This window comes from Macrotis lagotis, chromosome X (genome assembly GCF_037893015.1).
Source record: "Macrotis lagotis isolate mMagLag1 chromosome X, bilby.v1.9.chrom.fasta, whole genome shotgun sequence".
NCBI classification, from domain to species: Eukaryota; Metazoa; Chordata; class Mammalia; order Peramelemorphia; family Peramelidae; genus Macrotis; species Macrotis lagotis.
Genome location: NC_133666.1, coordinates 263,412,186 through 263,438,077, shown reverse-complemented (window position 1 = coordinate 263,438,077; position 25,892 = coordinate 263,412,186). Strand labels below are relative to the sequence as shown.

Below are 25,892 nucleotides of genomic sequence, written 5' to 3'. Positions count from 1 at the left end.
ATTAAGACTACAAGTATTATTCTCTGCTGTAGAAACTGAGGCACACAAAGCAACTTTAAGCTAGTTTCGCTTTGTAATCTTGTTTTAGAAGGCCTGTCTGTAGCCTTTATCAGATTCCCAAAGAGACCATGAGAAAAAAAAATTGAAGAATATCTGGCGCTTCCTTTGGCAGCATATATATTAAAATTGGAATGATAGAGACAGGATTAGCATGGACCCTGAGCAAGGATGGTATGAAAATTGTTGGGACAATCTACATTTTTAGGAGAAAGAATTCAGTCATATATAGCTACTATGGTGACAGAGAAGATCTAGGTTCAAATTCTGAAGAAGTTAATGGAGTCAAAAAAAGTCATTCCTTTTTCAATAAGAAACATTAAACAGTCCAGGCCACAAAATGAGTTCTTAAAGGAACTTAAAAAATAATTTTAAGAATCGAATAAGAGTGATCAAGGTAAAATTAGAAAAAAAAAGCAATCTAAGAAAATCAAGAAAATTATGAAAAGAAACAACCCAAAATTGAGAATCAAATACTTAAGGAAAGAAATATTTCCTTGAAATCTAGAATTGAGCAAAGGAAAACTAATGGCATTCTAAGACACCAAGAAATAATTAAATGAAATCAAAAGAATGAAAAACCAGAAGAGAATCTGAAACATTTCATCAGAAAAGGAAGTGATCTGGAGAACATATTGAGGAGAAAAAATATAAGAATAGTTGGAAAACCTGAAAAGTATGATTAAAAAAGAATAATAAATGAGAAATTGTCAACAAAAATTTCCCAGAAATTCTAGAACAATAAGGTAAAGCAGAAATAGAAAAAAAATCACCAATCACCAGTTGAAAGAGATCTTATGAGGAAAACTTGAAGAAATATTATAATCAAGTTTTAAAGTTTTCAGGTTAAGAAAAAGATATTGGAAGCAACAAGAGAAACATAAAATATCACAGAGCTATAATAAGAATTGCCCAAGACTTAGCAACTACTATACTGAAGGACCATAAGTCTTAGAATACTACATTTTGTAGAACTGGGGTAATGACCAAGGGTAATTTACTCAGCAAAGTTATGTATAATCCAAAACAAAAACAAACAAAAAAAGAACATTTGATGAACTTAATGACCAGGATATTTGTGACAAAAAATAACAACTTAAAGGAAAATTTAATACATAACATTCAGGAGAAGTATAAGGTAAACAATAAAGGTCAATTATAAGGATTCAATAAAGTCAAATTATTTCTTTATATGTGGTCATCACTAGAGTTCCTTCTACTGATAAATAGGACATTATTTTATAATTTAAATTGGAACAACTTCTATATATATTCATATATATAGATATAAAACTATAAACACATACACAGTTCATTTTCCCTCCTCTAATACAAAGTTATTTATTTAAAATTACCTTGAAAAGTAAAAATCAAGGCTCTGTCATATGAGATATTCGATTTTAAAAAAGACACACCTGAGTGGATTCAATCAAATAATTAGATTTGAATTATTTTGAAATCAGTTGTTACTAGGTCCCAATAGTGAAAAAAAGTTGTTTATGCAGTTCCCCCTTCCTTTATGCTCTCACTCGCCCAATGCCAGTTCTACTACCACTAGTTCTGTCCAGTTCTGTCATTCCAAAAATTCCTTCAATTAAATTGATAGCCTGGTGAAAATTTCTGTATCAGGATGGTGTGTGTGTGTGTGTGTGTGTGTGTGTGTGTGTGTGTGTGTGTGTGTATGTGTGTGTGTGTGTGTATCTGCCAGCAGAACCTGGGGAAGATTTTAGTGCTGATGTTAAGTGATTGCAGGGGACAGCTAGGTGGTGCAGTGGTTAGAGCACAAGCCCTGGAGTCTGGAGGACCTGAGTTCAAATTGGGTCTGAGTTCAAACAATATTATTAGCACAGGATGCTGAGAAGAGCAGGAAATTAGTCTTCTTTACACCTACCTTTGATTGGCCTCTTACAGAGCATTAAAATAAGGGTTATGTGGCATCGCTTCTGAAAAGAATGTCAAGGAAATTAGCATGGACAGGGAAAGAAAGATTTTCAGTATCTAAAGATGTCCATGTGGAAAAAATAGGGAAACCTATGTGGAACTTTATGTTTGTTTGTTTCTTTGTTTTTCTGAGTTTCTTGGTAGTTTCTGAACCTTACTCAGCTTTTGAATACTGTCCAGGTTCCACTGAAGCTAGGGTTCTTAACATTTTTGTGTATCTTCCACCCTTTTGGCAGTCTAGAGAAACAAACTTTTTCTCAGAATAATGTTCTGAAATGGCTAAAATAAAGTACAAACAAACACTAAAGAAAACTGAAACTTATCAAAATACTTTTTGAAGGTAATTTTCACAGACTTCAAGATAAGAACTTGAAGAATAGACATTAAAGAATGGAGAGTTTTCACTGAACCAGAGTTCAGGAGAAACTTTACTTGTCACAAAATAGATGATTCATAAAAACACAAATATATGTATATGTATGTGTGTGTGTGTGTGTGTGTGTGTGTGTGTGTATTTTCAGTCACTTCAGGTATGCTTCCCACAATCACAGAATCACAAAATTGCAGATACAATGGTCATTGAGTTCAACCTACACTAAAAAATTAGACAAAAAGAAAACAAAACCAATTATCTCCAGAAAACATCCTTATAACTGGTCAATCAACCTTTGTTTGAAGATTCTTAAATTAAAGATGACTAAATTTTCAGTTTTATGATAGTAAGAAAAGTAAACAAATAATTTTCACAATTTTAATAGAACTTTGAAACACAGATTTCTTTCTTACTTCTTAGAAGTCACTGTGATAGATACTATGGGGAATATAAAGAAAAATAAGGAGTTACCACGGTTCATAAACTTTTAGTCTTGTTGAGAAAACAAGATATAAAATTGTGATAAATTTTTCAGCATTTTAAAATGTTCTTCCATTAAAGTAATGCAACTACCGTTTTATGATAAAATCAATAAGCTCTACTAAAGCTATGGCTTTTATTTTAAGAATTTAAAGTTTTTCCTTACGCTCTGTTGTTATTTTTCATTTGTTTAATAAATTAAAAGCAAAATGATGTATTTTGTGGCTAAGATCTCTGTCATTTTAGACTTCTTTTGGTTATCTACCACCAAGAGAAAAAGAAATTATAATAACAATCAGCAGGGGGTGCTCAAGGACAATCTGGACAACAGAAGACCGGAAATGGGACAGAAGCTAAGGAATAATTGGAAGATAATTGTGATAGAAGAGAATATGGGGAATAAACATATGAGGATTAGAAAAATGTTAATAAATGCAGTTTAAAATCATTAAGTAATTGCTGCATTGATGTAATCATGATGCAATTGCCTTTTTTTCCTCTTAGTTTTTATTAAGTATTTATTTGGTTCTGCGTACACATTGCCCCAAATGGTATTAATGCAAAGGGAAAGAACATATGCAAAAAAAATTGGAAACAAACAATTAAATGACATAAAACTGAGTGAAGGGCACTAATTACCAATTATTAATAAATTTAAAACTTATTTTTCTGATTTAGTTGTTCTATATTCTATAGGTTCTATATGCAAACCCTGAAGAAGAATGGCATGAGTTTTGAAAATGAGAAGATACTGAAATGACATAAAGGAAAATTAGAAAACTACTTCAAGATCTGTGATCTTTTCTATGAGCTCATTGAATGGGTACTCTCTCCAACCACCATATCAGAGGTGGACCCAAACTATTTTTACATTAGGTTGTTACCTTTCCTTGAAAAAAAACTCAAGATAATTTATAAATTTCAAGTGCTCAAGAAGTAGCTGTCAGGGGCAGCTAGGTGGTGTAGTGGATAAAGCACCAGCCTTAGAGTCAGGAGTACCTGGGTTCAAATTTGGTCTCAGACACTTAGTAATTGCCTAGCTGTGTGGCCTTGGGCAAGCCACTTAACCCCATTTGCCTTCAAAAACCTAAAAAAAAGTAGCTCTCACATTACCCCAGGGAGGTAGTTAAAGCTTAACCCGGGATTAATATTCAATTCCCTCCAATTCATCACTCACTAGCTGCAAACAAATCATTAAAGCATGAGTACAAGAGTAAGCTACATTTGTTTTCTGGAAAAACTGCTAAGGAAAACAAGATATCCATTTTGAGAAGGCAAGAATGATTTAGGTGACTATAATAAAAGAAAAACAATGAAAGACAGAAATAGGTCAAATTACCATCAAGGAGGGGAGAGGGGAGAAAGGGAGAGGGAGGGAGGGAGGGAGAGAGAGAGAGAAAGAGAGAGGGGGAGAGAGGGAGAGAGAGAGAGAGAGAGAGAGAGAGAGAGAGAGAGAGAGAGAGAGAGAGAGAGAGAGAGAGAGGCAATTGGAACTAATTTTTTTTTTCACTCTAAAAGGTAAAAGTAGAAGACTATGGAAAATGTTTCTTCTATTGACAAGAGAAGATTTTTGAACACATTATAGGGATTTTCACATGTGCAGTTTTACTTTCTTTCTTTCTTTAACTTATTTTTATTAACTAAAAAGATCAACTATTACCACTTGGTCTAAGTATCACTTGAGACTAAAGAAAGGTAAACATGTTAGACAAGAAACAAATTAGTTGAGTACTCCAAAAAGCTAGACATATTTAAATCTACACTACCTACTGATGTACAAGTAGAAGCCAAAATGCTATTGTGAAACTTTCATCATTATTTTTGAGAGTCACTAAAGGTATGAAAAATTCTTTTAGAATAGAAAATTGTCTATTTTTTAAGAAAAAAACTTCATCTTGGATATTTGAATAATATTAGGAAAAAACAATGATAGCAAAATTTCTCAAGAACTACTTGAATCACTATCCATGGCTTATATGCAGCAAGCACAAAATTAAATTATTTTCTTCACAAGACAGAGTGACAGTTTATAGAGATCAAGTCAGAATTAGAATATAAAGAAGCTTTATATATTGGAAAGAACATTAGATTTGAAATTAAAGGAAAGGGGTATGAATTACTTACCTATGTCCCTATGTGAAAGTCATTACACTTCCTGGTTCTAATAAGAGTTCTGCGCCCCAAAATATCAAAAAAAGAAAGAAAAGTCCTAAATGTTCTCAGCACATTTTTTTGTGCCAATCAAAAAATCAGAAATAAAAGAGTTGTCAGTTAACTGGAAATTGTTTGAATAAATTGTGCCACATGAATGCAATGGAATATCATTTTGTATAAGTGACAAATATAAGGAATTCAGAGAAACATGAGAAATCCTGTATGGATTAGTTCAGACTGAAGGAAACAGGACAAGGAGAAGAATATGCACAAATAATAGAATAATGCAAACAAAATACTAAAAGACTGTAATGTCAGACATGATGTCTGGGTTGACTGGTTTTGCCTAAATGTTTTTCTTTGTTACAAGAGCAGGTTCAATGAAAGGTAAAGGGGTGAGGAGATTGTTGAGGTGGATATTAAGGAAAACTGAATGTAGTGTTTATTCAGAGAGAATAATAAAAATAAAAAATACAATGAAGCACAGCAAAAGCTATGAATCAGGAGAACAACACTTTTGAATAGAAAAATATAAATGCAGAGAACACTACAGAACAGTTGAACTTAGTTTAAAGGCATGATCAAAACTGGCTCTAGGTCAGAGACAATGAAACAAACTTCCCTCTCCTCAGTAGAGAGATAGGGTGATGGGTGCTAGAAGTTGCAAATAGTCATCACACATAGTCATTATACTAGTTTATTGTGCTTAACTGTTTTTCTTTGTTTTTCCATCCATATACACATGCAATGCCTATTTTCTTTGTGACAAGGAAGTTTGTATTGATTAAGTCCATATATGTGATTTTTTTTTAAAATGGCAATTACTAAAAGGTAAAAAATAAAATAATATGAGAGGAGTAGAGAAGAGCTTCCCTATAAAACTCCTCCAACTTTAAATGTCAACAGGATCACAGTGTCACAAATTGTTAGTTAAAAGGCTTTTTAATCCAACAAATACAATTGTCCAACCTGTGTTTATAGATCTCTGATTATAACTGGGTTGAACTTGAGAAATGCTTTGGCTTCTATCACATAGGACAGTAAATTATCAATTTAGAAAGACATAGTCTATAAGATGGATTTCCAATTGTTTCCTAAATTCCAAATTTGGGGAGTTTAATGGAATACTGAGTCCCTCTGACTCTAGAACTAGTGTCATAGTAGGAGTTGGGATGAGCTGAGGTCAAATCTGGCCTAAGACACTTATCAGCTGGGATGAAACTGGGAGTCATTTAACCTCTGTTTGTCTCAGTTTACTTAACTGTAAAGTGGCTATCACAATAACTTACACTGTAAGGGTGTTGTGAGTATCAAAAGAGATATTACTTGAAAAAGATGTTTAGCAGAGTACCTGCTACCTAGTAGATGTACTTCCTTTATGAGAGCAGCTGCATGCCCAAGAAAAAAAAAGATTGCCATCTTGGTACATTAAAACAGTGAAGAAGAGCTTTATGACCTCAGAAATTCTGAATGCATCTATCTGATCTCAATGTCAAAGTTTGCCAAAGGGTACCAGATAAGTTAAATTATCAGAAGTTCATCATTAATCTGTTGGATAGATGAATTAAATCTCTAAAACAGGCTACCAGATTTGTGAAATCCCCATCTCTAAAGCTGCCAAAAATACTACTGTCAACTCTGAAAAATGGCCTAAGTATTCTGTTGCCAAGAAGCAGAAAACTATACCTGATGGTTTGGAGATTCCTTTCAATTATTATGTAAATTATGAAATAAGAGCAATATGATCAGAACCAAGAGAACATTGTATACAGTAATAGCAATATTTTAAGAATGACTTTGAGTGAAGGAGTTATATTTAGCTTCAAAGAACACATGAAGAAAGACACTAGCTGTATCCAGAGAGAGAATGGACAAATTCTATTCTAAATGTGTTTAGGACAATTTATATATATATATATATATATATATATATATATATATATATATATATATATATATATATATTTGTATTTGATGGTAGCCATCTCTAGGGTGGTGGGGGGGAGAGAAGGGGAAAAGAAATTTATGTAATAATTTTATTGTATATTTGGTTTTCTTTTTCTTTAAGCTTTTGTAAGGCAATGGGGTTAAGTGACTTTTCCAAGGTCACACAAAGACGTAATTATTAAGTGTCTGAGGTCCTCCTGACTCCAGGGCCAGTGCTCTATCCACTAAGCCACCTAGCTGCCCCCTTGTCATACATTTGAAAGGAATAACAAGTTGACATAGTGATATAGTTTCATGTGAAATCACTTTTTATTATACTATATTTTGAAAATACTTGATTATAAATGAGAAAGGAAATTTAAACAACCAAAAACTTTATCTAAAGGAGGAACTGTAACAATGAATTTTTTGAAACAACTTTTTATTCTCTAAAAATGAAATTTAATAGCATGTAAATCTAAATACTTAGTTAAAAAGTAAATGTCATTTTTCAAAATTATCAAACCTAGAATAATTACAAGACCAAAAATTCTTCTTAGAAAAACTGATAGGGAAATTCCACATCAGTTTATATATTTAACATTGGACTTCCCATTAGAAGTCAGTCAACAAATACTTATTAAATGCTTACTATTTATTTGGAATAGGCACTTGGAATAGAAGTTCTGCCCTCAAAGAGTTTAAATTCTACTAATATTGAATAAAAAAAGAGCATAACTAGGTGTATACAAAATATACACAGAGCAGATAGAAGGCACTGTCAGTAGTCAGTTAGTTAATTAAAGTTAGTGGTGCCAGGAAATATCTCCTGTAGAAGGTCAGATTGGAGTTATGCCTTGGAGAAACCTGGAAATGATAGGAATTGAAGGTGAAGACATTCCAGGAATGAGGGACAATCAATGAAAAGGCATAGATTACTGGATATAAGGAATAATGAGATCAGTGTGGCTGAAACTTAAAAGTTCTTGAAAGGAGTTATGTGGAAAGATAGTAAGGATATCTGGGTTGCAAAGAAGTCCTATAAAAGGACTTCACATTTTATCCTAGATGCAATAAGGTGTGGTCAGACTTACAGCTTAGCAAAATCATTTTGTTAGCCGAATGGAGGATGAATAAGTGCCAAGAAACTTAAGGAAGGGAGTAGGCCAATTAGAAAATTATAATAATAATTCATACAAAATGTAAAGAAAGTTTCAAAGTGCCATTTGAATGGAGAGGAGACATTTTAAATTTGTTTATTTATTTCATTAAATACCAATTACAATTAAAAAATGTAAAAATCATTTATTAAATTTTGAATTCCAAATTCTCTCTCCAGCCTCACTTGCCCCTTCAGAACTCAAGCAATTTGATATAGATTATACAAAGGAAGCCATACAAAATATATTTCCATTTTACTCAAATGCAAAAGAAAACTCAGTCCAAAAAAGTTCCAATAAAAATAAATACAACAAAAAAAGTATACTTCATTTTGTCCTCAGAGTTCATTAGTTCTCTCTTTTCAGGTACAAAATATTTTCAGTGATGGGTCATTTGATCATTGTATTGTTCAGAGTAGCTAAGACTTTCATAATTGTTGCAATAAAGGTGTTACTGTGTACGATGTTCTCCCGGTTCTGCACACTTCAGCTTGCATGAGTGAGAAGGGAACATTTACAGGGGATGTTGCAAAAGTAGAAACAATAAGTTATAGCAAGAGTTTGAATGTAAGGAGTAAGAGTCAGGATGATGCCAAGGTTATGAGTGTGTGTGATAAGGAATATGGTCTCTGAAAATTTTATAATAGATGAATATGGAGAGCTGGGGGCGGGGAAAGATAGTAGGTAGTTTAAGACATGTTGAGTTGATCTTCATATGGGGCATCTAGTTCAAGATGTCCAAAAGATAGGTAGTAAAGCAAGACTGGATACTGAGTAGAGACAAAGGCTAGAAATAATGACAATCATCTGAACTGAAAATTGTACCTATGGGGAAACAGGAAATGGGCAAGGGATAGAACCTTGGAGGGGATCAATCCTTAACAGGTGTCTCCTAGATGAGGATACAGCAAAAAAAGGCTGAGAAGAAGTTTTCAGGTATGTAAGAAGAGATTCAGGAGAGAGAGGAGTGTCACAAAAACCTAAAGAAGAGAAGATTTGGGAGAAAATGATCAATAATGCCTAAAACTACAATGTTCAAAAAGATCGAGGAAAGAAAAAAAAATCCTTATATTTGAGCAATTAAGAGATCATTGATAACTTTGCTAATAGCAATTTAAGGTGTATGAGATAGTAAGCTTATCACAGAGAGTTAAGAAAAGAGTAAGAAGAAAACAAGTGATGGCGCCATTTGTATGAAACCAAAGACTGATGAATTTCTGGTGTTTCCCACATCCTTTTATTATTACTCTTGTTAATGCACAGAACAGGTAATATAGCTTTTATTGGAACAGGTTATGGCAAGGACTGGGCATGATATTTTACATCCTTTGAAAGAAGTTACAAAAATTTAGGCTATTGTTCAAGTATAGATAAGGGCATTTGCTCCAATAAAAACTTATCAAAGAAAAGCAATGAGACCTTACAAGCAAGCATGAAATAGTACCAAGGACAAATCAAAAAAGTTATTTCTATTTTTGGAAAGAATCTAGGTTATGTAAAGTTTAATTAGGTGGAGAAAATAAAGTCAAATAAGGGAACTGAGAGATTTTGTTTGCACTGTACACACTTCTTTATTAGTCAGAAATGTCTATATTCTTAATTATTGCAATTGTACATGAGAATTTAGGTCTATAAATATTGTTGAGAAGCAAATGATAAAGTTTTGAGATAAAAAACTAAGCAATGCAAGGGTTTTTGTCTTTGCCTCTCATTCATGGGATGTAACATTATACACATAAGTAAAAAGGATTCTTTTCCTGACCTCTCACCCCTACTACCAAAAAGTGAACCACAGCTACTAAAAACTTATGTGAAGCTAGAAAATATAACAACAAAATTCATTATTTTCAAGAGCATCAATAGAAATAATGAAAAAAAAACAATGGAAGGGCCACTAGCAATACCAGAACTTAAACTATATTATAAAGCAGTAATCATCAAAACTATCTGGTACTGGCTTTGGAATAAAGTGGTGGGTCAGTGAAACAGATTAGGTACATAAAGACACTGTAAGAAACGACCATGGTAATCTAGCGCTTGATATACCTAAAGATCCCAGTTTTCAGAAGAAGAACTCACTCTTTGCCAAAGAGCAATAAAACTGTTTATAACTTTTGACCTAGAAATTCTAATTCTAGGTCTATACCCAGAAGAAATCATAAAAAAATGGGAAAAGTCTTACATGTTCCAAAATATTCATAGCAGTTCTTTTTGTAGTGGCAAAAATTTGGAAATTGAGGGGATGCCCATCAATTGTGGAATAGTTAAACAGGTAATAGTACATAAATATTATGGAATACTATTATTCTATAAGAAACCATAAATGGCCAGACTAGAGAATCATGGAATGAATTTCAGGATCTGATGCTGAGTGAAGGGAGTAGATCCCAGAGAACAATGTACACATTAATAACATTGTGAGATGATCAACCTGGATGGAAGCAGCTCTTCTCAGCAGTTCAGAGAGCTAGGACAATTGTATTAGACTGGCTGGCTATGGACAATGCTATGCTCATCCAGAGGAAGAAAAATATTGATACTGATACTGTGTACATTGTTTTCCTGGTTCTGATTATTTCACTTTGCTTCAATTCTTACAAATCTTTCCAGGTTTTACTGAAATCTGCCTGTTGATCATTTCTTATTGCAAAATAGTATTCTATTACATTTTATAAACCACAACTTCCCAGCCCCCCCTCCCCTAAGTGGCAGACAGTAAAGTTAATATTGTACATACACATTTGTGTTAAACAAGTTCACAGATTAGTCATTTTCAGTATAAGGAATTAGGATTAAGTGAAAGAAATACATAAGAGATATTTTTAAAGTGAATTTAGTGTTCATTAGATTCTGAAAGTTTTTTTTTTCCTACAGCCCTTTTCATAGGAGCAAAATATTAGAAATTTAGGGGATGCCCATCAGTTGAGGAATGTCTGAAGAAGTTGTGATTTATAAATATAATGGCAAACTATTTTGCAATAAGAAATGATCAACAGTTCAGATTTCATTAAAATCTGGAAAGACTTATAGGAATTGAAGCAAAGTGAAATAATCAGAACCAGGAAAACAATGTACACAGTATCTGTAACAATGTATAATGAATGCCCAGTCTTCTCAGCAAAACAATGTTCCAAGACAAGTACAAAGGACTGACAAAGGAAAATGCTCTCCCTATCTAGATAAGAAGTGATAGTCTATGCATGCAAATGGAAGCCTATTTTTTCAGTTACTTTATTCTTTCTGATGGTTATTTTTTCCCTTTTGATCTGTTTCTCATACTACAACAGGCTAAAATGGAAATGGTTTACATGATAGCACATGTATAGATTACATCACACTACCTTCCATTTTCTGAAGAGGGATAAAGAAAGAAGAAAAATTTGAAACTCAAAACTTTTGTAAAAAATGAATGCTAAAATTTTCATGATCTGTAATTGAAGGAAAATCTAATACAAATAAAAAATGGGACAGCTAGGTGGTATAGAGAATAGAGTACTGGTCCCAGAGTCAGGAGGACCTGAGTTCAAATCCAGCTTCAGACACTTAAAAATTGCCTATCTGTGTGACCTTAGGCAAGTCACTCAGTCTCATTGCCTTAAATAAATAAAAAATTAGTTAAAATTTTTTTGAAAGTGTGTCATTGAACTGTGGAAATATATTGGTTATTTCATGATATTTACTTAATTCCTTTATTTTACCTAATTAATCTCAATATTATCAACTATAAATGGATCAAGAGAATAAGCACTGCTCTTAAATATTTCAAAACAACATACATAATAGAAAAATAATAGAGTTGAACTAAATGCAAAGAGTATCAAGAAGGGTATTAATGCAAGTTAAAGTTTCCAAGAAAAAATTCTATTGGATAGTTTCATTTTATCAATGATTATTCAAGAATAGGAGTTTTTTTTAACTTGGAACTCATAAATATTTTAAAAATATTTTGAAACCTGCATTTCAATTGATTTCCAACTTAATCCTATGTATTTAATTTTATTAATGAAAAATTATTCTGAGGAGTTTAGAGATTTTATCAGACTGCCAAAGGGGTCCACGACACAGAAAAGGTGAGGAAGACCTAGTCTGGAGGACAAATAGGGTTGCCATATCTGGCAATCATGGCAATTATGTCCTAAGAAGTTATATTTAGGACGGCAACACTCTCAGTTGCAAATATTTATTGTCAACTGCATGCAATCACTGTACAAGACATGGGGGAATGAGACTTTCTGCTCTCAAGTAGCATACACTCTAAATCCTAAATAGTCCTTCATTTTTATATACTGCTGTGGATGAAGCACTTTACATAAATGAATAGAATTACACAATGCTGCAGTAGAAATGAACTTTGAGATCATCTTGTGCAATCATTCTCAGATGAGGAAACTCGTGATAGAATGACTTGGCAATTGTCTGCACCTGGTTAGTGACAGAGTTGAGTTTATAAACCCTCAGGCAATAAAACATATATAATCTAAAAGAGAGGGGTAGAATAATGTAATGAATAGAGAGCTGGTCTTAGAATTAGAAAAGTCTGAGTTCAAGCCCTAACTGTCACATATACTTCATGTGGAATTATGAACAAGTCCCTTTAACTCTAAGTAACCAAGCAAACTTTCTCAGTATTTAAGATAGAGAATAAGTGCCAGTCTATCAGAGTAAAGAATTCCCTTACTGAAACTTCTCTATAACAATGGAATCAAGTTCAGAGATATAACGGCAAATTTTAGGTTGAGGGTGATGAAGGAAAGTATAAAATAAGATGACTCCAAACCCCACAACTGCTGCAAACAACCTCTGCACCCCTTAGTAGATGGTTTTCATGAGGTTGCTGTGGCTAAAAAAACTTATCTAGTCATCAACCTTCAGCTAATGCCTTCTTTGAACTCATATCATCAGTCTTGGTAAAAGTTCCAATTTTTCAAAGTTGATGTCACATAAGGACCCATACTTTCTTATAAGCACATCTCTTGGATATACTGTCATGGAACTAATATTGAACTGAGCAGATCATGAATTCTCATGCTATTAATAATATAGCTGAGCTAAAAGTATTTTGAATTTTGAAAGCAGATCAAATGACTGGGATAATTCTTCAGATTCTTTAGGAGTAAATGCTCAATTTCATATGTAGATAATCCACATGGCAAATATACCCCATGGCAGTATAACTTCTTCAATATTAATTTTGGACAAGTAACATTTAATCAGGAAGACTGATTAGAATTGATCAGAGGGCCTACAAAAAGAGAAATCAAATGAGGGGGAGGTCTTGGAACTAACTAGTCCTCTGACTTCCCCCTAACTAATACTACTTTCCATTAAAATCTTTTTATAAACTGTTTTCTTTAAAGTTTTGAATTTCAAATTGTAACCCTCTCCATCCCCATCTTGTTGAGATGATAAGCAATCAAATAAAGATCCTACATGTTCAATGATGTAAAACACTTCCATATTAGTCATTTTGTATAAGAAGATTCAAATAAAAGAAAAGAGAAAACGAAAGAAACAAGTGAAAAATAGCACGCTTCAGTCATATTCAATTAAAATTGGCTTTTTCTCTAGAGTTTGCTTCATCATTATACTTTTGGGATTGTCTTGGATCATGGTATTGCTGGGAATAGCTAAGCTATTCAGATTTCTTCATCAATAATAGTACTGTTACTCTGTACAATATTCTTCTGGTTTTCCTCATTTCATTATGCATCAGTTTATGTGAGTCTTCCCAGGTTTTTTCTGAAATCATTCTTCTCATCACTTCTTATGGCACAATGATATTCCATTACAATCATATACAATAGATTGCTTGGCATTCCCCAATTGGTGGGCATCATTTTCCAATTCTTAATCACCATAATAAAGAATTATAAATGTTTTGTACAAATAGATTCCTTTCCTTTTAAAAAAAATCTCTTTGAATACAATTAACTTAGTATTTAAAGACCTACAAAATCTACCTACATATCCAGTCTTAGTTGATAGTCTATTTTTTTACTTCTTTGATTTTATTTTATTATATCTTAATGTATCACAGAGTCTTTAATTTCCATTTCTTTGATGCTAATTTTTAAGGAATTATTTTCTTCAGTGAGATCTTGGTACTTCCTTTTTTATTTGGTCAATTATATGTATATGTATATGTACATATATATATATATATATATATATATATATATATATGTTTTAAGGAGTTATTTGTATAATTTCCCCATGCTATTTTTTTCCCTTTTTTCTCTTTTTTTAAGGTTTTATGCAAGGCAAATGGTGTTAAGTGGCTTGCCCAAGGCCATATAGCTAGGTAATTATTAAGTGTCTGAGGCTGGATTTGAACTCAGGTACTCCTGACTCCAGGCCAGTGCTTTATCCACTGTGCCACCTAGTCGCCCCTTCCCCATGCTATTGACTCTTTTTTTTTTTCAGGATTTTCTTGTGATACTCTCATTTCTTCACTCAATTTTTCTTCTACCTCTCTAATTTGTATTTTAAAATCCTTGTAAAGCATTCCTAGGAATTATTTTTTTCTTTTTTAAAAAAACATTTATTTACTTATTTTCATCCATTTGTACATGCATATTTCCAAGATATAAAATTTCCTTCTGCCTTCCCTTCCCACCCCTCTCCCCTCAGCAGGGAATAGTCAGGTTGGCATTTTACATAAATATTTTGTTAAACATATTTACAGATTAGTAATTTTTGATATGAGGAATTAGGATTAAGGGAAAGAGATACATAAGAGATAATTTTTATCAAGTATTCATCAGATTTAGAAGGGCTGTTTTTTTGTTTTTTGTGTGTGTGTGTGTGTTTTGTTTTATTTTTCTTCCTCTGGTTGGGGATAACATAAGTCCATAACCAATCAAATACAGTTGTCCTAGCTCTCTGGATTGTCAAGAGGAGTTGCTTCCATCAAAGTTGTTCAATTTATAACGTTGTTGATGTGTACATTATTCTCTTGGCTCTACTCTTTTCGCACATCATCAGATCCCCTAAGTCATTCCATGCTTCTCTAGAGTTTGACTATTTATGGTTTCTCATAGAACAATAATTTTCCATAGTTTCCATGTACCATAACTTGTTTAGCCATTCCCCAATTGATGGGCCTCTCCTCAATTTTCAATTCTTTGCCACTACAAAAAGAGCTGCTATGAATATTTTAAACATGTCTGAACTGTGGGACTATCCTCAGTTTTTACAATTTCTTCTGGATATAATCCTAGAATTGGAATTGCTGGGTCAAAAGGTACGAAAAGTTTTATTGCTCTTTGGGCATAGTTCCATATTGCTCTCCAGAAAGGATGGATCTGTTCACAACTCCAACAGCAATGCATCAATGTCCCTAGGAATTGTTTTTGAGTCTGAGATAAAATTATATATATATATTTGAGGCTTCTCATGTGTTTATTTTGACTCTATTGTCTCCTAAGTTTATGCATTTATCCTCCCTTCACCACAGTAACTTTCTTTAGTCAAGCTCTTTTCTTTCTCATTTTTTTTTCATGACTTAGTATTTTTATGGGGCCTCTGGTCCTGCACTGACCAAAATTTTTTGTACTGGGGCTCTTGGTCTTACAGCTGGTTCTCACTGGGTTTCAGGGTTTAACTGCTTGCTTTCTCTAGTAGGCTTGTCTTATAGCATATTCCCTTCTTTATGGCCTCCCCTTTGGACTCTCCAGGATGTGGGGTTTAGCTGCTGGCAAACTGCCTGTGTACAGCCTAACTGCTGGGTTGCTATGGCAACAGAGACTTACAGGTGGCTGATCTGGTCTGCCCCAGGGATAGAGACTTCCTATGGCTTCTTATGGAAACAGGGTCTTTCTGCTGGTAGCCCTCCAGAGGCAAGTCTGGCTGCTGGCCAGTCCCAAGGCAGGCCTTTACTATTAGGTTGGCAATGGGGTCAAGACCCTGCTGGGGCCTTGTACAGGGGGTAGGGTCTTGCTGTACTGCACTGACCCATCAATTGTCCAGGGGACAAAAGTGTTGGACCTCTGTCATGGATAGTCCTAGGTTTGGAGTCTAGCTGCAAGCTCCTGTCTTAGAGACTGGCTGCTGCTGCTCTTGGGCCTCACTTCCCTCCCAACACAGTGAGACAGACATTTTCTGACATGCTGCTAAGCTGCCTCCTCCTGTCTCTGAGATCATTTATGAGGCTGTTTTCTAGTTGTTTAGACGGTCATTTGGGAAGACTTCAGAGATCTCTCCTCACTCTGCCATATTGGCACCAGAAATACTGTTTGCCATTTTTACTACAGACATAATGATCATTTCTTTCTAAGTACAGTCAAAGTAACACATCTTACATTGGTCATTTGGAACAGTCAATAGAGATTTTGTTGCCAAGATTGTTTCACAGCCACAGAGTTATAGACAAAAGTATAAAGCTAAGACCATTTGGAAATATGTGATTGGAATAATTTTCTCCCCAGACTATGAATTAAACACTAAGCTTTTTAATAATAAAAACATCTGCCTTGTTCCCAATTGATATTAAAAATAGAATAGACTAATTATTTTTTATGAATGATTATCTACTCTGGCCAATCTACAAATGTAGGCATGCATGCCATAAACTTGGGTGAGCATTTTGGAAAGGCTATTCTCAAGATTTAAAGGAAAGATGCTTTGTAACCCTTATTATTTTGCCTTTCTAAATCCTCTTCCTTCAAGGTTCAGGTCAGATAACTATATGCATGGTAAGTTTCCCTGATTCTCATAGTTCAAACAGTTCTCTCTTTTTCTCATCACTATCTTGTATTATATTCATCTATTCACTTGTCACAGTAGAATTTAAATTCTCTGAGAAGAGGACTTTATCATTTTTTGCTTTTGAATTCTCAGCATTCTTTCAATGCTTTATATGTAGTTTTTACTCAAAACATAAATGCACAAACAGGAGTGCAGTATATGTACACAAACGTACATAGAGAAGTGAATTTTATAGATGAAAGGGGTCTCCTATTTTCTCAATGGAAGCTCACATAAGTTAAATAACTTAAATCTTTTTGCTTGTGTGTATATTTATTTTTGCAACTACATATAACAGTAGTTTTCAATAATCATTTTTCAACTTTTCCTTCCTTTTTCCCTTCCCTCCCCCCTCTCCCTGACAGAAAGTAACATAATGTAGGATCTACATCTATAACCATATTAAACATAGATTCATAAATTTTCTTAATTTCAAATAAGTAGAAACAAAGAAAGTTCATGGATGAAAAAAGAAAGGTAACTTTTTTGCTTCACAGTTTTTTTAACCATTTTGCCTAAAATGTTATTCTTTAATTTTCAACTTTTTTGTATTATTCTTAATTTATTTGTTGCCTTATTTTGCTACAAAAAGATAGACACACTTGTTTTGAGGAGGGGAGAGAGAGAGAGAGAGAGAGAGAGAGAGAGAGAGAGAGAGAGAGACAGACAGACAGACAGACAGACAGACAGAGATAGACACAGACACAGACACAGAGAAAGAGATAGACAGACACAGAGAATGACTTTCTGTTGGAGAAAGGAGGGAACATTTCACCCCATCATAGGAAGACTTGAACCTTATAAACTAAGTTTCTTTAGTAATAGTAATGTGGAATTTATAATGTATATTAACTGCAGCTTACACCATGGACCTAGAAAACACTGAGTAAATAGCAAGAGGATTTCAATGAGAACAGGGAGGTAGACACACAATCCACATTTATGTAATTCAGTTCCTGAAACATTAATTGCCACCATGAGAAAGCCTCCTAAATTAAGGGCTAATTTGATACAAATCAAGTTTGGGTAAAACACATTTGAGAATTAATTTCTCTACTTAGAGAAAACATTGAGAATTGAATTACAAGAGTTAGTCAATTGAATGAATGCCATTTAGATATATATCCCTGAACTCTGATTAATCATGTAAAGGTAAGGTAAAAATTAAGTTAAAACAAGAGTATTTATTCTGATTTCTATTTCAGAGTTTAGCACATGAATCAAAGTCAACGTGAGTCACACAAATACCCAATTATGTTAAGCATAATCCAAAGTTGAAATGTCCTTTTTTTCTTCTAGAAACACACATATCCTATAAATATTTTCAATTGTACCTTTCAATTGTGGACATAGAATGCCACTTTTGGTAATAATGGTATCGCAACACTTTCCCAAAGTGTTATATAAATAAAAACCTAGTATCATCTAAAAATGTGTTAAGTCATAATTCCTGAGATTGAATGTAGTCCCTGGTCTAAAATGATTACTTCTGAAAGCTGATTTACTTCTTTTGTCTATCACTATCTGGCATACTGAGTGTGAGGTTAATGAATCATCTGAAAAATGAGTTGCCCCAAAGTGGAATGCATGAAATAGGGAAAAAATGGTTGCCTGTCCTGGAGATTTTTTAAACAACAGTTTCAGGAACACTTGTTTTAGATGTTGTAGAAGGTATTTTTACTCAGTTACTGCTGTGTGTGTGTGTGTGTGTGTGTGTGTGTAAGTACTTGTGAGTGAGTTTAAAATTATATACAAGAAATAGGAGTGGATATATTGCACATATGTACATACTAATGCAATACATTTCTTGTTTATAACTAAATGTACACATATAGTTACATAAGAAGACTGCATATAAAGAAAACATGAATTATTTTGAAATGAACACATTGATTTTACTATAGAATGAATCATATTTTAACATATACATACACCTATACATATATTATATATAAGTATAAACCTGGTATACCTATATAGACACATGACAAATTCTGCATACATACAGTATATATCTATGCACATGTAGACATGTTTATTCATATCCACACAAGATATAAGTGCAGCTTTAAGAAATATTTTTATATTTCTAAGGAAACTGAAAAATGGACAAAGAAAAACATTATATATTTTTTTAGGTTTTTTCAAGGCAAATGGGGTTAAGTGGCTTGCCCAAGGCCACACAGCTAGGTAATTATTAAGTGTCTGAGACTGGATTTGAACCCAGGTACTCCTGACTCCAGGGTCTGTGCTTTATCCACTGCACCACTAGCCGCCCCTAAAAATATCATATCTTAGTCTCACTAAATTTCATCTTCATGGTCTGAAATATCTAATGTCTGATGATGTCATATCCTCCTACGGGTTGGTGAGGTGCTAGGAAACCTACCTTTACAGACTAATCATGATTTTAGGAAGATATTTTAGCTGATTTGACAAAACAAGAGCAAAAAAGTTCAAGAATGGACAGTGAGATCAGTATCATTTAACATGGTATGGGAATGAGAAAGGTCAGCCAGATCATGGAAAGACATGGAAAGTTAAAGACTAACTCCTAGAAATTCAGTCAATGTTATTAGCCTCGAAAAAAAACATCTTAAATCCTTATTTATAAAAACATTTATGAAGAACCATGAGTGAAATAAATACTCCATTGCCCAATTAGCTTACAATTTAATTAGGCTTAAATGCAAGTTTCCTCCTTATGTCATGGGAAATGCAGCAAATCTTTTTGGCACTCAACTACTCCTCACTACAACTTCATTTCCTCCTTTCTTTTCTTCTACTCCTCCTTTTCCTCCCACCTCTTTTTTATTTTTTCCTCATATTGTATATGACTTAAGAGCACCACTGCTCCTTATAGGCATTGTGAAGCCCTGTTTAATGTCATCTAAAGCCAAGCTTCATGGTCAGCCTGTGAAGTTAGGTTCGTTCCCTGAAGGCCTTCATAACCCCTAGGAAGATATGACTTCTCTGACCATTAGATTTTTCAGATCATGAATGGAAATACTGGAGACCCATTTTCTGCATTAAATTCATAGTTATGATACACACATACATACATACATATATGTTTATATGTTTGTCTTTCATTCTCAAAGAAACTCATTACATCAAGGAGATGATACCATGACAAGCACATGAACTGGATTTGAGTGAAGTGAGACTGTGCTAAGTCACCAGCCTCTTTCTCCTCCAAAGCCATTTGAATCCAGTGGACAGATATTAATCAGGTTGACTAGATGCAAGGCAATCAGGGTTAAGTGACTTGCCCAAGGTCACATAGCTAATAAATGTCTGAGGCTGAATTTGAACTCCTATCCTTCTGACTCCAAGGTCAGTGCTCTAACCTCTGTGCCATCCAGCTGCTCTCTTTCTCTCTCTCTCTCTCTCTCTCTCTCTCTCTCTCTCTCTCTCTCTCTCTCTCTCTCCATATATATATATATATATATATATATATATATATATATATATATATATATATAAAACACCTTAATCCTAACTCTAATCCTAATTTCTCTAATCTAATCCTTAACCCAAAGATATAGGTAGATATAACTGTGGGACATAGGAAATATGTGGATTAAATAAGTGGAGTCGAGGTTTATCTCATTCATTCTGGTGATACATGTCCAGTAGACATCTGAAACTCAATATATCCAAAACAATACTCATTATCTTTCTCCTAAAAATACCCAGAGTAACACCATCCTCCCAGTACTTTAAATTTACAACTTTTTTTTAGGTTTTTGCAAGGCAATAGGGTTAAGTGACTTGACCAGGGTCACACAGCTAGGTAATTATTAAGTGTCTGAGGTTGGATTTGAACTCAGGTCATTCTGACTCCAGGGCCAGTGCTCTATCCACTGGGCCACCTAGCCACCCCAAGTTTACAACTTTAATGTTATCCTCCCATTCTAACCAGATCCACCTACATACCCATATCCAAACTGTTGCCAAGGTGTATTCATATCTCCTCAGCAACATCTCTTGATTATTCTCTTGTCTACTGTGACATGACCACCACTCTGGTGCAGGTTTTCATCACCTCATGACTGGACCACTGCAATAGCCTAGGCTGCCTTCAATTTCTCTCTCTACTACAATCCATTTTCCATTCAATCACCAAAGTGATTTTTCTAGAGCATGGGTCCGATCGTGTCATTCTTCTACTCAATAAACTCAATAATCTTCCTGTGGTCAATAGGATCAAATACAAAATGTTCTGTTTGATATTTAAAGCTTTTCATAACCTAACCCCTTCTGACCTTTCTAATTTCCTCCTTATGCCCTAATATGTACTCTTCTATCCAGTGATTCTGATCACCTTGCCATTCTACCCACAAGAGACTCCACCTATTGGTTCCAGGCATATTTACTGGCTGTCCTCAATTCATGGAATGTCTTTCACTCTACCTGTTGACTTCTGTGACTTCCTTTTAGGTCCCAAGTAAAATTTGACTTTCTATAAGATATCTTCCCCAACCCCTCTAAATTCCAGTGTCTTCCTTCTGTTAATTATTTTCTATTTATCCTGTATACCCTTATTACATTCATGTTGCTTCCCCCTCTGAATTATAAATTCCTTCAAAGCAATGACTATATTCTTACTTTTTTTTAATACTCTTCAGCTTTTTATATAGTGCCTGGCACATTTGTAGACTCTCAACAAATGTTAATTTCTTGCTTGTTTGATTGAATGGGGAATGTTCTCTTCTCATGAGTCTACTTTTTTCCATCTTTATGTAATCTAACTCTGCAAATATATTAATTTTTCTACAGAATCCCATCCACCAAGGATAGCTAGCTATACAACAAGTGAGTTATAAATACATACACCCACACCCAAATTGGCACAAGATGGCCCACTGGTCAGAAAGTCAGACTTGACCTTAAGTCAGGAAGATCTTGTTTCAAAAACTATCTCTGAAGCATAAGTAATATGGGACAAGTCATGTACCCTCTCAAGCACCAGGGAATTCTCTAAATAACAAATTATACAAACTCAACAGGTGGAAAAGGTGATTTCCTCACCCATATGGCCTGCTGACTTTCTAGACTTCCATGAATTTAGGGGTGATTATGTAGACATTTTGGATAATTTTAAAAGATGTTTGTCTCTAGGTGGTTACTTGAGGCTTCTAAGCCATTTAAAATATTTTATACAAGTGTGTACATCAGAGAGCTGAGGCTTATTCAAAGAATCCTCTCTTCCTGTTTTACTTTGAATACAAAAATACTTATTTTCTCATGACATTTTTGAAGTTCAGAATTTTAAAAAAGGAAAATAATAATAAAAAAGTATTTCACTTAAACTTTCATTTATTTATTTATTTATTTATTTAGGGTTTTTTTTTTTTTCAAGGCAATGGGGTTAAGCGGCTTTCCCAAGGCCACACAGCTAGCTAATTATTAAGTGTCCGAGGTAGCATTTGAACTCAGGTCCTCCTGACTTCAGGGCTGGTGCTCTATTCCACTGCACCATCTAGCTGCCCCCCTCACTTAAACTTTCAAAAACTATTTGGAAAAATACATATTGATCTAAAAGTGCAGAAGGGAGACGATGTTGATCTGGAAGAATCTCAAGAGAACTGTAAGGAAAGGAAATGAATGAGAAAACCAGTAACTGAGTTGTAATTGCTCCAGCAGAGACAAAGAAAAGTCAAATATGAATAATTTAATGTCTCTTCTTTATAAAGAGTTAAAAAAACCCAAAACAAAGAGCAAAAAAAATTTTCCTTGTTCTATTTAGGACTCATAAGTGCATTTTTTTTATAGCTTTTTCATTTGTCAAGTCCTTTTTAGTAGGCAATCTCTATACTTCCTTCACAATTACTCTAAGTTCAAAAAACTGAAGGACCTAAATCAGGAAGGAGGCCCTGTTGGTGGCCTTGCTTCAGAATCACACACCAATTTCCCCAGGCCTGCTTCAGCTACTTCAGACATTTAATTAACATCAGGCATTGTGGCAAAAGATTTGCCTATAATTTCATTGAGTCACCCATTTGTGAGTCATCCAATTTAATTTGTTTTAAAATCAAGCTCAAGATACTTAGCTGCCACAACAATCCATATCAACTTAAAGGAATAAATGGAGTATACCCTCTTTAGATATACCCCAGAATTCTCTCCTCCTACTATATAACAAATGAAAATTACAGTTTTTCTCCCAAAATAACCTTTATTAGGAACTCATGTACTAAATCCCTGAATACCTTTTATTACACATCAATAGCATTTACTTAAAAGAAACTATGCAAGCACTAAATAAAGAAAACAAAGTTTTTCAGGAGAAGGTAAGTTCTTTGTTTGTATCTTGACATCCCTAGAAACTAGACCAATTTCTTGTACCTATAGCACATATTAGCCTCTAATTTATATCTAATTAGCATACTTAAGAACTGAATTTCCTATTTCAAGGAATTTATAATTGTGAATTCTTATTCATTGAATATGATTTTTATATGTACAAAATGATTCAAAAACAGTTAAATAATGAAATTAATGTTACTAATCATTTTAACATAAAAAGTACTAAGCTGTAAAGTAAAGAGAAAGTTGGAGAGGTGAGGTGGAAGTGCCCTGACAATGCATCAGGAGTATTTGATCAATTTTTCAGGACAGGATATGGTTCAGAAAAAAAAAAGGAAAATGGATTCATATAAAAAGGAAGACAGAGAGGACAGCAAAGATAAGGCAAACGAACTTGGTGGGAAATCTTCAAGTACATGAATAGAATCATCAGTGTTTTTTAAGAGAATTTAGCAGTCTCTTTAGAAACAGAGCATGAATTGTATGATTAAAATAAAACTCAAAGAGATGATGTTTGCATTGTGTAGATTCAATTGAAAAAAGAGCCTTTACTCTGTTCCAAAGTCAACAACATTGACCCATAAATGGTTATTTCTATGCCATAGGCAGGAGATCATAATTTCATAATTTGTTAAAATTTAGAGGGAGATACTTAAAAATATTCTGAATAGCTAAGACAAAAATAGTAACATTCATATAAACAAATTGAAAAGAGGAATAACCACAATACTATTTTATCTAAGCTTGTGCCCTAAAGATTATAGGTCATTAACTTTCTGAAGGACAGTAGTATTGGCCATGGTTGAGTTATCTAGTATATACTGTAAAGAAATGAAATTACAATTCTTTTAAAATATTCTATGATACATATTTCTTTCTTTCCTTTTTTTACTGAGTCATATTGGACTTCTCTCCACTTTATTTGATTTAATGAGTTATGACTGAATTTGAGAGCAGCCTACTTAATTGTGTCAAAATATTGAAGAGATTTAACCAAATACATTTATAAAAGATTTTTCTCATCTCCAATCATCTTTCCAGATGGTTATTTTACATCAATAACTTAAACATTTTTGCTCTAAACTAAACTAATTGTTATTTATGCATATATGGTTTTGTCAATTTTACTATCTGGCATTTAAGTACTCTCACAAATACAATGTCAATTCTATTATCAATAATGCTAAAAAGTTCCCTATCTGCCTTCCCTAAAATTTCACAGAAAACTACATGTTCTGCTACCCTACATGGTGCAGACCCACATTTTGTGGATTTTATCCAAGAGAACTGTCACAAATCTTGAATGGTCCTCCCTAGAATATGGATCACAAGGCCTGAATTATATAAGGTACTAGAATAAAGCAGTGTGTACCCCAGTGCCTAAGGAAATGTTTCTCTGACTTGGTGTCTTCAAAATCAAGTAGAATTTCTTTCTTTTTTTGTGACTACTAATGGTTAAGTAGTACAAGATTCTACTCTATGACATTTTAAATTTGTGGTTATTGTTAAGTTGGGTCTGATTCTTCATGACTCCACTAAGGGTTTTCTTAGCAAAGATAATGGAGTGCTATGCCATTTCCTTCTCCAGCTCATTTTACAGTAGAATAAGGGATTTGCCTAAGGTAACAGAGCTAGTTAGTGTCTGAATCTTTCGAACTCCAGGAGCCTGGTGCTCCATCCACTGTACCATCTATCTGCCATTACAAGTTAGTAATCAGCTAAGTTTTTGCCACTTAAAAATGAGAACTAGGCCCCTGTATAATATATTCATATATAATATTATAATATATAACATAGCATATTAGAGGCAATAGTTCTTTTAGACCACTTCATGCTCTTTAATCCACTGGAGATATAACATAGGAAAAAACTATATTAATTGACTATATCCAAAAAATATGCCAATGGATGGGGGAAAAAAACAACACATCTTTTTCTGATACAATATTTGTTCACGAGCTTCAGTAAAGAGAATTTATTCATTTAGACCTCAACTGCTAGCTCAGAGCCTCTTATTTGTATCTTATAACAGACTGGTCAAATAGGTCTACAATAGGTTTTTGCAAAATTATGGTGAAGGTTTTTTCCTTTGTTTTTTTTGGTTGGGCTTGGAGGGGGTGGTGAGGAGAGGAGAGAGATGGTCATGGATCTGTGATTTCATCAGGTTTAAGGAACTTCCAACAGGAAAACTCAGTCAATGCTAACTGACAATTACACTTTGAATTCAATTATTTTTTTTTGAGGAATTCATGATTAAAAGTGACATGGGTCAGGAGCAGCTGGGTGGCACAAGGATTGAGCATGGGCCTGGAGTTAGGAGAACTTAAGTTCAAATCTGTACTCAGACACTTAATAATTACCTAGCTGTGTGGCCTTGGGCAAGTCACTTAACCCCATTGCCTTGCCCAAAACAAGTGACATAAACCATGAAGGGTCACACAGATTCTAAGTATCTGAGATAAACTTTGAACTTAGGTCCTCCTGACTTCAGGGCTGGAAATCTAGCCACTGTGCCACCTAGCTGCCCCCTGAAGGTAAGTGACTTTCATTTTTTTGTTTGTTTTTGGTTTTGTTTTTTTTTTTTAGATTTTTTGCAAGGCAAATGGAGCTAAGTGGTTTGCCCAAGGCCACACAGCTAGGTAATTATTAAGTGTCTGAGGTCAAATTTGAACTCAGTTCCTCCTGACTCCTGACCTGGGACTCTATCCACTGAACCACCTAGAGATCCAATAGCAATAATAACT

At 33.9% G+C, this 25,892-nt stretch overlaps 1 protein-coding gene and 1 non-coding gene across 6 annotated transcripts in view; one reads left to right on the top strand and one right to left on the bottom strand.

Annotated features, from left to right (window-relative positions):
* Positions 1-25,892, bottom strand: part of PDE4D (phosphodiesterase 4D) — a 1,222,901-nt gene that overhangs the window by 565,730 nt on the left and 631,279 nt on the right. The window lies entirely within an intron of this gene.
* Positions 157-263, top strand: LOC141503705 (U6 spliceosomal RNA). Its single transcript, XR_012473034.1, has one exon. It is a non-coding gene; the product is annotated as a U6 spliceosomal RNA (small nuclear RNA).